The sequence below is a fragment of the Ovis aries genome, chromosome 2 (assembly GCF_016772045.2).
Source record: "Ovis aries strain OAR_USU_Benz2616 breed Rambouillet chromosome 2, ARS-UI_Ramb_v3.0, whole genome shotgun sequence".
Classification (NCBI taxonomy): domain Eukaryota; kingdom Metazoa; phylum Chordata; class Mammalia; order Artiodactyla; family Bovidae; genus Ovis; species Ovis aries.
Window position 1 is genome coordinate 135,285,094 of NC_056055.1, and position 16,032 is coordinate 135,301,125.

Here is a 16,032-nt window from a genome sequence, read left to right on the forward strand (position 1 = left end):
TAGTAACATTACAGATTCAAACATCTGTTGGTTTCTACACATTCTTCTACCTTATCAAAGTCATTGGGGCCTCTCAGCAAATACTTAAATAACTTTTTTTTTTTTAGCATGTGATTTATTTTATTTTTTAATTTTTAGTTTTACTTTATTTTACTTTACAATAAAGTAAAATTATTTCACCAGTCCTGCGTATCACACAGGCACCTCACGTCAATTGATATTTCAGGTATTGAAACCAAAGCTCAAGACAGAGCTAAGCTAACATCAATACTTAGTGTAAAGAAACCCCTGATTTATGAGATTTTGTTGTCTGCTGAAGAGATAATATTTTAATACAGTCAGTAATAGCATGTTTCACAATGTAAATGTTTTCTGTTATTGCTTATTCCGAAAATAGCACAAAACAAGAAGAAGTATAAGCATGTTGCTGACCTGGTTTTTGGAGCTCTGAAAGTGTCAGGGGGGTTATTGTTCAGATGCAGTCATGATTAATTGTAGCAGGTAACATCACCGTGTGAAGCTAGATATGTTTCTAGTTCTGAAACATAAGTACTTAACAGCCCATGTCACTGTGGTAATACCGAAAGCAGAGGAGGTAATGTTCAGAGATTAAAATGACTCACTGAAGGAAATTAGCAAGAGGGGCCTTTCAGAGGTACAATGTTGTAAACCTGGAATATTCGAGAAAACATAAAAATCTTTCAGTTTTCATTTATGTGGATCTCAAACCAGTGAGTCTCTTCTGATGTATCTCTGAGTAAAATGTGGGCACAGGCTGGGGCTTGTCTGTGCCAGAAGTCAAGGCCTGGCCTGCTATCTGGATGCCTTTCCGTAGGAATGAACATTACCCTAAGGCAGTTTTTATTCTTACCAAAGAAAATTTGTAATTTTGAGGAATAACTTGCTCAGGTTTTTTTTTTTTTTAATCGTATCCAAACTATAAAGAGAGGAGATGGGCATATAAAGGTTAAGTTCAACTATATCAGTGCCAGCTCTGTCCAGGATTCCAGGAACACTGTGATATCCAAAACATAAAACGTGGAGGTGGAGGGAGGAAAAATGTAGAGCTTTAGAATGCGCTCAAACTTGTTACCATCTTAAAATAGACTCTTACAAATAGAAGTCGTTTTATGTAAGCTTCATGGTAACTACAGAGCAAAAACCTGCAGTAAATACACAAGAGATAAAGAGAAAGGAATCTAGGCATACCGCTGCAGAAGGTCATCAAATCACAGAAGAACAGGACCGGAGCAGAAGAAAGGAACAGGAGCTACAGAACAGCCAGAAAACAATTACTAATAACAAAATAGCAATAAGTACACAATTATCAATAATCACTTTATATATACGGAGAAGGCACTGGCACCCCACTCCAGTACTCTTGCCTGGAAAATCCCATGGATGGAGGAGCCTGGTGGGCTGCAGTCCATGGGGTCACAGAGAGTCAAACACGACTGAGCGACTTCACTTTGACTTTTCACTTTCATGCATTGGAGAAGGAAATGGCAACCCACTCCAGTGTTCTTGCCTGGAGAATCCCAGGGACAGGGGAGCCTGGTGGACTGCTGTCTGTGGGTTTGCACAGAGACACAACTGAAGCAACTTAGCAGCAGCAGCACTTTAAATATAAATGGACTAACTTCTCCAATCAATAGACATAAAGTGGCCAAATGAGTAAAAAATACAAGACCCATCTATATGCTTCCTACAAGTGACTCATATCAGAAGTAAGGACACACATAGGCTGAAAGTGAGGAGATGGAAAAAGATATTTCATGCAAATAGAAAGCAAAAGAAAGCTGGGATAGCTATACTTATATCAGACAAAATAAGACATAAACTATAATAAGAGACAAAGAAAGCCATTACATAACAGTAAAGAGGTCAGTCTACCAAGAGCTTATAACATTTATAAATATTTATGTTCCTATTCTAAGACCACCTAAATATAAAAAGCAATATTAAGAGACCTGAAAGGAGAATAGCAATGCAATAATAGGAGGGGACTTTACCTCATCCATGAATAGACTCCAGACAAAATCAATACAAACACATGGGCCTTAAATGACAGGTTAGGCCAAACTGATTTAACAGACATGTGTAGAACATCCCACCCAAAAGTAGCAGAATACGTATTCTTCTCAAGCACACATGTCTTCAGGATAGATCATGTTAAGCCACAAGTCAATATATTTAAGAAAACTGAAATCATATCAAGCATCTTTCCTGATATAAAACTAGAAATCAATTATAAGAATAAAACAGGAAAATTCACAAATGTGTGGAGACTAAACAACATGCTACTGAGCAATCAATGGGTCAAAGGGGAAGTCAGAAGAGAAATGAAAAAATAACTTGAGACACACAAAAATGGAAATGCAACATACCAGGATTAGTGGAGGGCACCAAGATTCCAGGAAGAGAAGAAGCTGTTGCTCAGCACCAGGAGATGGCATTAAACATGTGGCCAGAAATGTAAGGGCTCCAGGCCCTCGGCCCACTGGTGGCCTGCTTCTCTGACTCTGCTCTGCTTTAGCCCAGCACAGTGGTTTGCAAACTTTAGCCTCTTTCACAGTCACCCAAGAGAACTTGATTAAGACCTTACTGCCAGAGGTTCTGAATTAGAAGATGTGGGTGGGGCCTCCAAATTTGTATTCCTAACAAGCCCCCAGGGGATACTGATGCTGCTGGTCCCAGAATCACACTTTGAGAACCACTCGCTGAGTGTGTCTCCGCTCTGGCTACACATTATCACCTGAGGCCTTTCTGCAGGCCAATTAAATGGAAGCTCTGTGCACAAGCGCGGGCAGACAGCTCCTTGGGTGACTGTAATGTGCCCCTGGTGTGCAGACTGTTGCATTTCCTATTGGTATGTTAAAATGTGCCCAGGATTTGTTTTAAATATGCAGAGTACATCATGAGAAATGCTGGGCTGGAAGAAGCACAAGCTGGAATCAAGATTGCTGGGAGAAATATCAATAACCTCAGATATGAAGATGACACCACCATTATGGCAGAAGGTGAAGAGGAACTAAAAAGCCTCTTGATGAAAGTGAAAGAGGAGAGTGAAAAAGTTGGCTTAAAGCTCAGCATTCAGAAAACTAAGATTATGGCATCTGGTCCCATCACTTCATGGCAAATAGATGGGGAAATAGTGGAAACAGTGTCAGACTTTATTTTGGGGGGCTTCAAAATCACTGCAGATGGTGACTGCAGCCATGAAATTAAAAGACACTTACTCCTTGGAAGGAAAGTTATGACCAACCTAGATAGCATATTGAAAAGCAGAGACATTACTTTGCCGATGAAGGTCCGTCTAGTCAAGGCTATAGTTTTCCAGTAGTCATGTATGGATGTGAGAGTTGGACTGTAAAAAAAGCTGAGCGCCGAAGAATTGATACTTCTGAACTGTGGTGTTGGAGAAGACTCTTGAGAGTCCCTTGGACTGCAAGGACATCCAACCAGTCTATTCTAAAGATCAGTCCTGGGTGTTCTTTAGAAGGACTGATGTTGAAGCTGAAACTACAGTACTTTGGCCACCTCATGCAAAGAGTTGACTCATTGGAAAAGACTCGGATGCTGGGAGGGATTGTGGGCAGGAGGAGAAAGGGTCGACAGAGAACGAGATGGCTGGATGGCATCACAGACTCAATGGACATGAGTCTGAGTGAATTCCGGGAGTTGGTGACGGACAGGGAGGCCTTGTGTGCTGTGATTCATGGGGTCGCAAAGAGTCAGACACGACTGAGCAACTGAACTGAACTGAAGACACCCAGACATGGAAATGACGACCCCTAGAAACAGGAGCCGAGCAGGGCCACATGGGGATGGACCAGGGTCAGTCAGGAGCAGAAGGGTAGCAAGCAGAGCATGGCCTAGAGCCTTCATTGGGAAGGAGTGGATGAGGCAGGGTGGGTTTCCTGAGTTGGTTTAGTTTGGAGAGTTTCAGTAATTTCAATGAGTCCTGGGCTAGAGGAGTAGCCCCTCATTGTCCAGGACCCCACACTGAGGTGACTTAAGGCCAGGGGTATGTGGGCTTAGTCTGTGAGAGTTTAATAAAGGAGATAGTTGGGGATGTGGGCCCTGGATTGGTTGGTTTTATATCAGACATCTCATAAGAGTCCTTTGCAATCTCTTTGTGGTTGTTCAGTTGCTAAGTCATGTCCAACGCTTTGCAACCCTTAGGCTGTAATGCTGCACACTCTTCTGTCCTCCACTACCTCCTGGAGTTTTCTCAGATTTTTGCCCATTGAGTTGGTGATGCTATCTAACCAACTCATCCTCCGCCACCCCCTGCTTCCATAGTGGCTCAGTGGTAAAGAATCCACCTGCTGAGCAGCAGGCACGGGTTCAATCCCTGGGTTGGGAAGATCCCCTGGAGAAGGAAATGGCAACCCATTCAGTATGCTTGCCTGAGAAATCCCATGGACAGAGCAGCCTGGTGGGCTACAGTCCATGGGGTCACAAAAAAGTTGGGCACTTCTTAGCGACAGACTATTTTGCAATCTCTAGGAGGTAGCTAACCCTAGGAGGGGCGGTCTATCCAGGAAGAAGGCCTCAGATGCCTGAACACCAAGAATTCGGAAAATAAGAACTATAGTCCATACAGTCAGCTGCATGTGCTCCCTGTCAGTGTCTCATCTCTGATTCTGTCCTCAATACTTTTCTTTCTTATTCAAATTTCATTCAAAATCCCATTGCATAACCTAACTTAGATATTAAGTCAGAAGAAGATGGGTTCTAACAGGAAGCAGCATGTTAAATCACTTCAGCAAGGATTCCACATTTCCCGGATCACATTTAATGAGACTAACATTCCACAAAAAGGTAAGAAATATGAATTATTCTGACAACTACAACCACCTGCACCAGCCTCACGCAGCTAGAAGGCCTAACAGCTGAGGCCATTTCTGTTAACATTATTTAGCTCTTTGTTTCAAGAGACCTTTCCTGGAGAAGATAAGACTTTGCTTCAGGAAGTGAAGTTGCTCGGTCGTGTCTGACTCTTTGCAGCCCCATGGACTGTAGCCTACCATGCTCCTCTGACCATGGGATTTTCCAGGCAAGAGTACTGGAGTGGGTTGCCATTTCCTTCTCTATCAGGAAATTCCTGCAGATCACTTAAACTGAAATAATGGATGCCTCACCTGGGCAAACAGCTTGCTTATCAAACCACAGCCTACCTCTCAAAATCCTTGCTATGTTCACCAGTCTTAAACAACTCTATTTCCCCACCTTAATTCCATCCATCATGTGTTCAGTCTTGGCTGACTCTGTGTGACCCTGTGGACTGTAGCCCACCAGGCTCCTATGTCCATGGGACTTTCCGGGCAAGAATACTGAAGCGGGTTGCCATTTCCTCCTTCAGGGTTAGAGATCCCCACCTTGAAAGATACATCATAAATACTTGAGCCCAGGCTCCTGAAACCCTGCAAAGCCCCTCTCTGACTTCCCTCTTCTGCAACACTGCTTGGCCACTGTATTATTCTGCTCACGACCAGCTACCTTCGTTGTGCTTTATTAACAGACAGTCTGATAATACACTGGGAAGCAAAGGGTTCTAGAATCAAAAAAATCGGGGCAATACTATACAGGTGACCCTCGAACCACAGGGATCTGGATGTCACAGCTCCACTTATGCGTGGATTTTTTTTCCAATAAATATGTATTCACAGTTGGTTGAATTCACAGAAGCAGAATCATGAAAATGGAAGAACCACAGATATAGCCACCTATGAGTTACACTGTATAGAGGGTTGATGCCCCCAATTTCTGCTTTATTCAAGGGTCAACTGTTCAAGCGTCAATGCCACCAATATTAATATTGCAATGTGAGCATACTAAGTCTGAAAAACTCTGCATTTAAAACAAACTTGAGACTTCCCTGGTGGTCCAGTGGCTAAGACTCTGCTCCCAGCGCGGAGGGCTCGGGTTCAGTGCCTGGTCAGGGAACTAGATCCCACATGTGACACCTGAGTTCACATACCAAAACGAAAAAAGATCCCACATGAAGCAGTTAAGGCCTGGCACAGCCAAATAAATAAATAGATATTTAAAAAAAAAAAAAGGCGAACTGGCAACTTGTACATAGAAAGTATTTTTTTTTTTCTGCAAACTTACCAACTTCTCTAAGAACATTTTCCCCCCTTACCATCAGTTTTCAAAACACTGATTTAGGTAGTCATGAGTGACTGGGGGGAAATTAAGACATACTAAGCATGTAACTGGCTTTCCTGGTAGCTCCGCTGGTAAAGAATCCATCTACAATGCGGGAGACCCTCGATTCCTGGGTTGGGAAGATCCCCTGGAGGAGGGCATTGCAACCCACTCCATATTCTTGCCTGGAAAATCCCCAAGAACAGAGGAGCCTCAGGGGCTACAGTCCACGGGGTTGCAAAGAGTCGACACGACTGAGCGACTAAGCACAGTGCAGGCCTATGACATATAACCCTGACATCCTAAAGCTACTGGTGAGGGAGCGGACACCAGGCTTCCCCACCTAGAGAGCCCCCACCCGCCGTCAGCGCCTCTGGGCTGGGCTGGTTGTAGGTGAGAGGGGTCTGCACATTATAAATGGTTTCTACCTACTAGTGAGGGAGGGTGGAGAAGGCAATGGCACCCCACTCCAGTACTCTTGCCTAGCCGTGGGTGAGAGGGGTTTGCACATTATAAATGGTTTCTACCTGACTAGTGAGGGAGGGATCACAGACACCCAGCAGTCTGTCTCCAAAGGTCCATGCCCTAAGGCTTGCAAACAGGGCAAGCATCTACTTTGTCAGAGAAGGAGGAATCAGGACAGCTCCTGGCTCTGGATTTCTAAAGCCACTTGACTTTGCACTGTGCTTTGTGCATAATGAGCCTCAGAGAGTGCTCAAAGTGAAGTCAGAGAGTGCTCCCCAGGAAACAATTCCTGATCCTGGTAGCACTGCTGAAAGATCAAAGGAGCTCCCCACCTGGTCCCTCAGCCTCCTCCTCAGAGGTGGGAGGAGAAATCAGTCAGGGCCGTTCACTTCCCCACTGTTTCCACCCTGGAAACACCAGAGGTGTAGGAGGAGAAATGAATATATTATCAGAGAATTCCGGGATCAATGCACTGTCTGTGAAACAAGGGGCCAAGCCAAAAAGGACACTGGCCTCACAACATCCCTCACAACGGCGAGGTTATTCCAGTTACCAATGAGCAGTTCTGCCAGTGTGTTCCATGATATGTCCTCATTAAAAATTAATCACCATTAATATTAATTACAGTGATTAAAAGGAAACATCTGTGAAGACAGACTTGAATCCTTAGAGCTCTGGCTGGGTGTAGCAAGATAAAACAGCTGCCAAAGGGAAGAAGCTTTATCATGTCAAGAGAGAGAGAAAGGGAGGGGACAGTGCTTGAGCTGGGCAGCAGGCCTGGGTTCCTGGAGACCCTGGGCCCCTCTCTGCCTCTTGTCCTCTCTCTCTTCCCTCTCCCCACCCCTCCCCTCCGTGCTTTCTTCTTTGTCTTGCTGTTAGCTTCCATTTAATAGCTGTCTATCTACAGAGGAAAACCAGAGCTTTCCATTCTGCAAAATCACATACCTTTCCCTTACAGGTTATTACAAAATACTGAGTATAGTTCCTCATGCTATACAGTAGGTCCTTATTGGTTATCTATTTTATTCTTGCCTGGAGAATCCCAGGGATGGGAGCCTGATGGGCTGCCATCTCTGAGGTCACAGAGTCGGACACGACTGAAGCGACTTAGCAGCAGCAGCAGCAGCAGCAGTTTCTGTTAATACAGCAAAGTGATTCAGTTATACATTTCTTTTCAGATTCTCATTCTGCAAAATCCAGACCACTCCATGTCAACTGAGGTGAATGTGGATTATACCAAAGGCTTTTTTTCCTGCTTATACCCCATGAACCACTGCTCTTTCCTCTTTGTCCATGTCTGGGGGGAGGGCGGGGGGCGGGAAGCAAAGGGTTTGGTCACTCTGATGGAGAACTAGAAACACTGCACAAGATACCTGCCCGGTGCCCGCCCCCAGAGTGGGTGCTGAGAAGCCTCAGGGAAGGGCCAGCAGAGGGCTAGCCCAGCCCAGCTTCAGCCGGTGTGTGTCAGTCCCTCAGACATGTCCAGCTCTTTGCTACCCCATGGACTGTAGCCCACCAGGCTCCTCTGTCCATAGAATTCTCCAGGCAAGAATACTGAACTGGGTTGCCGTTCTCTTCTCCAGGGGTTCTTCCTGACGCAGGGATTGAATTTGCACCTCCAGCACTGCAGGCGGATACTTCACCATCAGAGCCACCTGAGAAGCAGCGAAACTCCACCTGTGAGGAAGCACTGCCCCTCCCCTACTTTGTTCTTGCTCAAAGGTAAGGAAAATCAGTCCAGTTCAGTTCAGTCACTCAGTCCTGTCCAACTCTTTGCGACCCCATCGACTGCAGCATGCCAGGCTCCCCTGTCCATCACCAACTCCCAGAGTTTACTCAAACTCATGTCCATCGAGTTGGTGATACCACCCAACCATTTCATCCTCTATCATCCCCTTCTCCTCCTGCCTTCAATCTTGTCCAGCATCAGGGTCTCTTCCAGTGAATCCATTCTTCCCATCAGGTGACCGAAGTATTGGAGTTTCAGCTTCAGCAACAGTCCTTCCAATGAATATTTAGGACTGATTTCCTTTCGGATAGACTGGTTGGATCTCCTTGCAGTCCAAGGGATTCTAAAGAGTGCTCTCCAACACCACAGTTCAAAGCATCAATTCTTCAGTGCTCAGCTTTCTTTATGGTCCATCTCTCACATCCATACATGACTACTGGAAAAACCATAGCTTTAACTAGATGGACCTTTGTTGGCAAAGTAATGTCTCTGCTTTTTAATATGCTGTCTAGGTTGGTCATAACTTTTCTTCCAAGGAGCAAGCGTCTTTTAATTTCATGGCTGCAGTCACCATCTTGAAGTGATTTTGGGGGAGTTTTCCTCAAACAGTGATTTCCATTGTTTCCCCATCTATTTGCCATGAAGTGACGGGACCAAATGCCATGATCTTAGTTTTCTGAATGTTGAGTTTTAAGCCAATTCTTTCACTCTCCTCTTTCACCTTCATCCAGAGGCGCATTAGTTCTTCTTTGCTTTCTGCCATAGGGTGGTATCATCTGCATATCCGAGGTTATTGATATTTCTCCCAGCAATCTTGATTCCAGCTTGTGCTTCATCCAGCCCAGCATTTCATATGATGTACTCTGCATAGAAGTTAAATAAGCAGGGTAACAGTATACAGCCTTGATGTACTTCTTTCCCGATTTGATTTGGAACCAGTCTGTTTTTCCATGTCCAGTTCTAACTGTTGCTTCTTGACCTGCATACAGATTTCTCAGGAGGCAGATAAGGTGGTCTGGTATTCCAATCTCTTGAAGAATTTTCCGCAGTTTGTTGTGATCCACACAGTCAAAGGCTTTGGCATAGTCAATAAAGCAGAAATAGATGTTTTCCTGGAACTCCCTTGCTTTTCCGATGATTCAGTGGATGTTGGCAATTTGATCTCTGGTTCCTCTGCTGTATCTAAATCCCGCTTGACGATCTGGAAGTTCATGGTTCATGTACTGTTGAAGCCTGGCTTGGAGAATTTTGAGGATTACTTTACTAGCATATGAGATGAGTGCAATTGTGCGGTAGTTTGAACATTCTTTGGCATTGTCTTTCTTTGGGATTGGAATGAAAAGTGACCTTTTCCAGTCCCATGGTCACTGCTGAGCTTTCCAAATTTGCTGGCATATTGAGTGCAGCACTTTCACAGCATCATCTTCCAGGCTTTGAAATAGCTCAACTAGAATTCCATCACCTCCAGTAGCTTTGTTTATAGTGATGCTTCCCAAGGTCCACTTGACTTAACACTCCAAGATGTCTGGCTCTAGGTGAGTGACCATACAATCGTGGTTATCTGGGTCATGAAGATCTTTTTTGTACAGTTCTTCTGTGTATCCTTGCCACCTCTTCTTAATATCTTCTGCTTCTGTTGGGTTCGTACCATTTCTGTCCTTTATTGAGCCCATCTTTGCATGAAATGTTCCCTTGGTATCTCTAATTTTGTTGAAGTGATCTCTAGTCTTTTCCATTCTGTTGTTTTCCTCTATTTTTTTGCATTTATCACTGAGGAAGGCTTTCTTATTTTTCCTTGCTGTTCTTTGGAACTCTGCATTCAGATGGGTATATCTTTCCTTTTCTCCTTTGCTTTGAACTTCTCTTCTTTTCTCAGCTATATATAAGGCCTCCTCAGACAATCATTTTGCCTTTTTGAACTTCTTTTTCTTGGGGATGGTCTTGATCACTGCTTCCTGTACAATGTCATGAACCTCCATCCATAGTTCTTCAGGCAGTCTGTCTATCAGATCTCATCCCTTGAATCTATCTGTCACTTCCACTATATAGTCGTAACAAATCAAAATGGGGACAAATCACGACGGCGGAGTAGAAGGACATGCGCTCATCTTCTCCTGCGAGAACTCCAAGATTAAAACTCGTTGCTGAACAACCATCGTCGGGAGAATGTTGGATCCCACCAAAAAGAGACACCCCATGTCCAAGGGCAAAGGAGAAGCCCCCAGCAAGATGGTCGGAGGGGCAAAGTCACATTTAGAATCAAACCCCATACCTGCCAGAGATGCTTGGAGGGCTCAAACAAACCCTGTGCACATCAGGAGACCCCATAGAGACTGCGTCAGACCTGCCTTGGAGTGTTTGTCTCCTGTGGAGGTACGAGTGCAGCAGACCTGGGTGTGGCTTAAACCCTCTTGGAGGAGGTCACCATTAACCCCACCACAGAGCCGCCAGAACTCACACAGGACTGGGGAAGCAGACTCCTGGAGGGCACAAACAAAAACCTGTGCACACCAGGACCCAGGAGAAAGGAGCCGTGACCCCACAAGAGACTGACCCGGACTTGCCCGTGAGTGTCCAGGAGTCTCTGGCAGAGGTGTGGGTTGGCGGTGGCCTGCTGCGGGGCTGGGGGCACTGAGTGCAGCCATGCCTGCATGGGACCTTTGGAAGGAGGTTGCCATTAACTTCACTACCTCCACCATAGTTTGGTCTCCAGTCAAACAACAGGGAGGGAACACAGCCCCGCCCTTCAATAGAAATTGGATTAAAGATTTAATGCACATGGCCCTGCCTATCAGAACAAGACCCAGTTTCCCCCACAGTCACTCTCTCCCATCAGGAGGCTTCTATAAGCCTCTTATCCTTATCCCTCAGAGAACAGATAGAATGATAAGCACAATCACAGAAAACTAATCAAACTGATCACATGGACCACAGCCTTGTCTAACTCTAAGCCATGCTGTGTAGGGCCACCCAAGATGGACCAGTCATGGTGGAGAGTTCTGACAAAACATGGAGAAGGGAATGGCAAACCACTTCAGCATTCTTGCCTTGAGAGCCCCATGAACAGTAAGGAAAACAGTAAAGAAGAAAAGAATCCCTGTGATCCAACATGGACAGTTGCTTTTATTCATGTATGTCTTCTTTATCCTGGAAGCCTGACCCCATCAAGTATAATCAAAAGGGCAAACACAACAAATCAGCTCTCAGAGGGACCCAGGCTTTCTGCAATGTTGTGGGAAAAGAGACTTCGGGCCTGGAATCTAAAAAGAGAACTTACTGATTATAAACCCAGAGACATGAGGGGAATCTTGGCCAATCAGGGGCCCGAGACCCTGAAACATCAAAATTGCAGGCTTTCATTTCTTCCCATAACCCTTGGCAAAGCTTTCTTCATGTCATCAGGGGAGGGTGGCAGCAGGAGAAGGTGGCCTTATCTCAGGTAGGCCATTCTGAAATGCTATTTGAAAGTGGTACTGAGATCTTACATTTGAAATTAGTACTTGTTCTGAAAGATCAATGGGAAGATGACATGGAGACCCTATACAGGGGTCATGATTTCTGTTCAAGGAAATAAAACACTGAGGATCTAATTATCATCCAAGCCTTTACTGAATGTGGGACTTGCAGTTCCAGTGACTACCAAGGGGCTGACTTTCTGGTCGTGGCATACCCTTACATCAGTTCAGTTCAGTCACTCAGTCGTGTCCGACTCTTTGTGACCCCATGAATCGCAGCACGCCAGGCCTCCTTGTCCATCACCAACTCCTGGAGTTCACTCAGACTCACGTCCATCAAGTCCGTGATGCCATCCAGCCATCTCATCCTCTGTTGTCCCCTTCTCCTCCTGCCCCCAACCCCTCCCAGCATCAGAGTATTTTCCAATGAGTCAACTCTTCACCTGAGGTGGCCAAAGTATTGGAGTTTCAGCTCTAGCATCAGTCCTTCCAATAAACACCCAGGACTGATCTCCTTTAGAATGGACTGGTTGGATGTCCTTGCAGTCCAAGGGACTCTCAAGAGTCTTCTCCAACACCACAGTTCAAAAGCATCAATTCTTCAGCACTCAGCTTTCTTCACAGTCCAACTCTCACATCCATACACGACCACTGGAAAAACCATAGCCTTGACTAGATGGACCTTTGTTGGCAAAGTAATGTCTCTGCTTTTTAATATGCTGTCTAGGTTGGTCATAACTTTCCTTCCAAGGAGTAAGCATCCTTTTAATTTCATGGCTGCAGTCACCATCTGCAGTGATTTTGGAGCCCCCCAAAATAAAGTCTGACACTGTTTCCACAGTTTCCCCATCTATTTCCCATGAAGTGATGGGACCGGATGCCATTATCTTCGTTTTTTGAATGCTGAGCTTTAAGCCAACTTTTTCACTCTCCTCTTTCACCCTACATCCCAGCACTCCAAACCCTGAGTAGACAGCAGGGGCCTTGTGTTTCCACAGGGTGACCACTTGCCCCCGAATCCTCTGCCTCCTAGTGACTTCTAGGAAAAGCTGGTCCCCTGCCCGGGACTAGATCCAGGGTCTCCAGGAATGCCCCTTACAGACTAGAACAAGCCCTCAGCAGCAACCCTAGAGGCATGGAACTGCCACAGTGCATAGTATCATCTGGGCCCCAGGTGTCTGACAGGAGGGGCTGAAGAGCTGAGGCTTACAAATGGGTGGGTGACCCCGGCAGAGATGCATGATCACGGTGGAATCTGGTTGCCATGGGGATGTGAGGTTTTCTGCTCAAGCTGTTTGAGAAGCAAAATTTCCATTGTGTATATATAAGCATCCTGTGGCATCTTCCAATTCATTTTCTTAGGGTGGGCTCATGCAGTTAAAGAAGAATTCTAAAAGGCAGTTTTCCAAGGGACAGCTCCTTGAAGGGTGGTGGGGTCGGCCTTTGTTTAGGCATGAATGCATGAGGGAGAGAGTTGGGCTACTTTTTAAGGAACAGTCAAGCCTACCTGATCATTCGTCATTCTGGTCATCTCCAATGTTGACAGGGCTACAGGAGGGGCTCCAGGAACCCACCAAGGACAGTGATTTCTTTTTCTTCTTCATCCTTCAATGAGGAAAGCTCACTTAGTTTTCTGTTGTTCCTGCTATTCAGAAATGATTCCATAGCCCCGGTCTCCCTCTCAGTACCCAGGAACAATTTTCTGAGCCTATCTGAGTCAGTTGGGGTTGCTAATACAAATCACCACAGGTGCGTGGCTCAAACAGCACATGTTTATCCCTCACAGTTCTGGAGGCTGGGAGTCCAAGATCAAGGTGCCCGAAGATCTGGTGTCTGGTGAGGGCCTGTTTCTGAGTGGACAGATGGCTGCCCTCACATAGCTCACCGCAAAGAGAGGAAACAAGTTCTCTTGTCCCATCCTATAAGAGCTTGAGTCCCATTCAGGAAGGTTTCATCCTCTTGACCTAATTACCTCCCAAAGGTCCCATCTATTAACAGCATCACCTGGTTGGTTAGGATATGAACATAGGAATTTGGGGGGACACATTCAATCCACAACAGCCCCTGTAGACTTTTTTTTTCAAGTGCATGGTAAAATATACGTAACCATTTAAGGGGTTTAATCCCTAAACATTAAATACATTTTTAATCTCCTAATAATTCAGTGGCATTAAGAACAGTCACTGCTTGTGCAACCACCACCAGGCTCCCTTTTTGTTTTTTTAGTTTCTGGCTGTGCTGCGTCTTCACTGCTGTGGGGGTTTTCTCTATTCCTCGTTGCTGTGTGCGGGCTTCTCGTTGCAGTGGTTCCTCTTGTTGCAGAGAATAGGCTCTAGGGCTGGCAGACTCTAGAGCATAGACTCAGTAGCCGTGATGCACAGGCTTAGCTGCTCCAAGGCATGTGGGATCTTCCAGGACCAAGGATCCAACCCATGTCTCCTGCATTGGCAGGTGGATTCTTTACCACTGAGCCACCAGGGTAGCCCCAGCACACTCTACTTCCAGAACCATTTCCACCATGCCAAGCAGGAGCTCTGTACCCATTCAACAATGACATATGAGTGGAATCATACAGTGTTTGTCCTCTTGTGTCTGTCTACAATGTGGGAGACCTGGGTTCGATCCCTGGGTTGGGAAGATCCCCTGGAGAAGGAAATGGCAACCCACTCCAGTTCTCTTGCCTGGAAAATTCCATGGATGGAGGAGGTTAGTAGGCCACAGTCCATTGTATCACAAAGAGTCGAACATGACTGAGCAACTTCACTGGTTCATTGTTTCACTTAACATCATATGATCAAGGGTCATGTACGTCAGAGCATGTATCGGTACCGCATTCATTTTGTGAGGCTGAATGATGTTCCGTAGCAGCATGCACCACACTTCGTCCTCCCAGTCATCCGGGTAGGCTCTTGGGCTGTTTCCACATTTCGGCTATTGTGACTAATGCTGCTATGAATATGGGTGTATAAGTATCTGTTTGAGTCTCTGTTTTCAATTCTTTTGGGTATATACCCCCAAAATAAAATTGTGAACCATACAGTAACTCTATGAGTAACTTTCTGAAGAAGTGTCATTTTCTTTCCAGCCCCATGGACTTTTGATCGGTCTATTTCCTGGGGCACATGAGAGTTTTTTCCTATTGGAATTTGGCAAGGAACATCATTGCCTTTATTTTTGTTAATTCTCTCACATTCACTCACCTGTTTTTCTCTGAAAGTTTCTACATGCCTTAGTTCATTCTCTTCTGATTGTCTAGACTATAATGTGCCTGGGGGCAGCAGACTGATGCTCTGTTGATTGATTGACACACCTAGACTAGCAATAAGGTGGGGATGTGAGGGAAATTCATTTTCCTGGTTTTCTAAACTGTCCTGAGTTGCCCTGTCAATCCAGCAAAACTTGGCCTCCACTACACACCCGAGGGGACCTGGGCATCCAGTCAGGCATGGCTCCTTGGCCTTCATGACCCTCCACGGCTGCCTGCACCTTTCACGACACCCTCTCCCATTCCGCACCCTCCCCACAGCCACCGCTGCCTCCACCCAGCCCATCCTCCGGGCCAGCAGAAACCGACAGGTACCGCACAAGCCTTCACAGAGTTCCTTCTCTTAAGAACCTCCCCAGCACTGGAAGTTGATATGTCTTGGTCTGGTGTTTCCACTGTTATTTCTAATGGTTTGTCCTCTTAGAAGCAGCACATTCCCCACCCTGACCCCCACCAGTATCTGGTCCAAAGCTGAGCCAGTAGAAGAACTTGGTGAATAAGAGCATGCTCATGTCTGACCCTGGTCAGAGGCTTAGACAAAGATGCTGCCTGAGGTTCTTGCCATAAAGGAGGCCTCCAGGTGAAAGAAGAGACTGTTTTGAGACATGGAGGCCAGAAGATCCCTTGGCTACCTTTTGCTTTTTTTTCTTCCTAGTATTTTTGTTGGAAATATGTATTCAAAGAAGCACGTGAGATGTAACTGATTTGTTTATGGATAATTATAAAGCAAACATCCTTGTCCCCAGCACCTAAGTTAAGAAGAACATTGCTAGGCACCCCAGGAGTCGCCTCCACCCTGGGAAACCCTGGCGATGCTAACTCTTCCCTTCCCACGGGGGTAACCCTATTTTAACTTCTATAATAATTTTTCTGAGTTTTGTTCATGTGTTCACTACCTTTATATGCAGTCCCTAAAAAGATGGGTTAGTTTTGCTTGTTTTTGAATTTTTCGTTAGTGGATG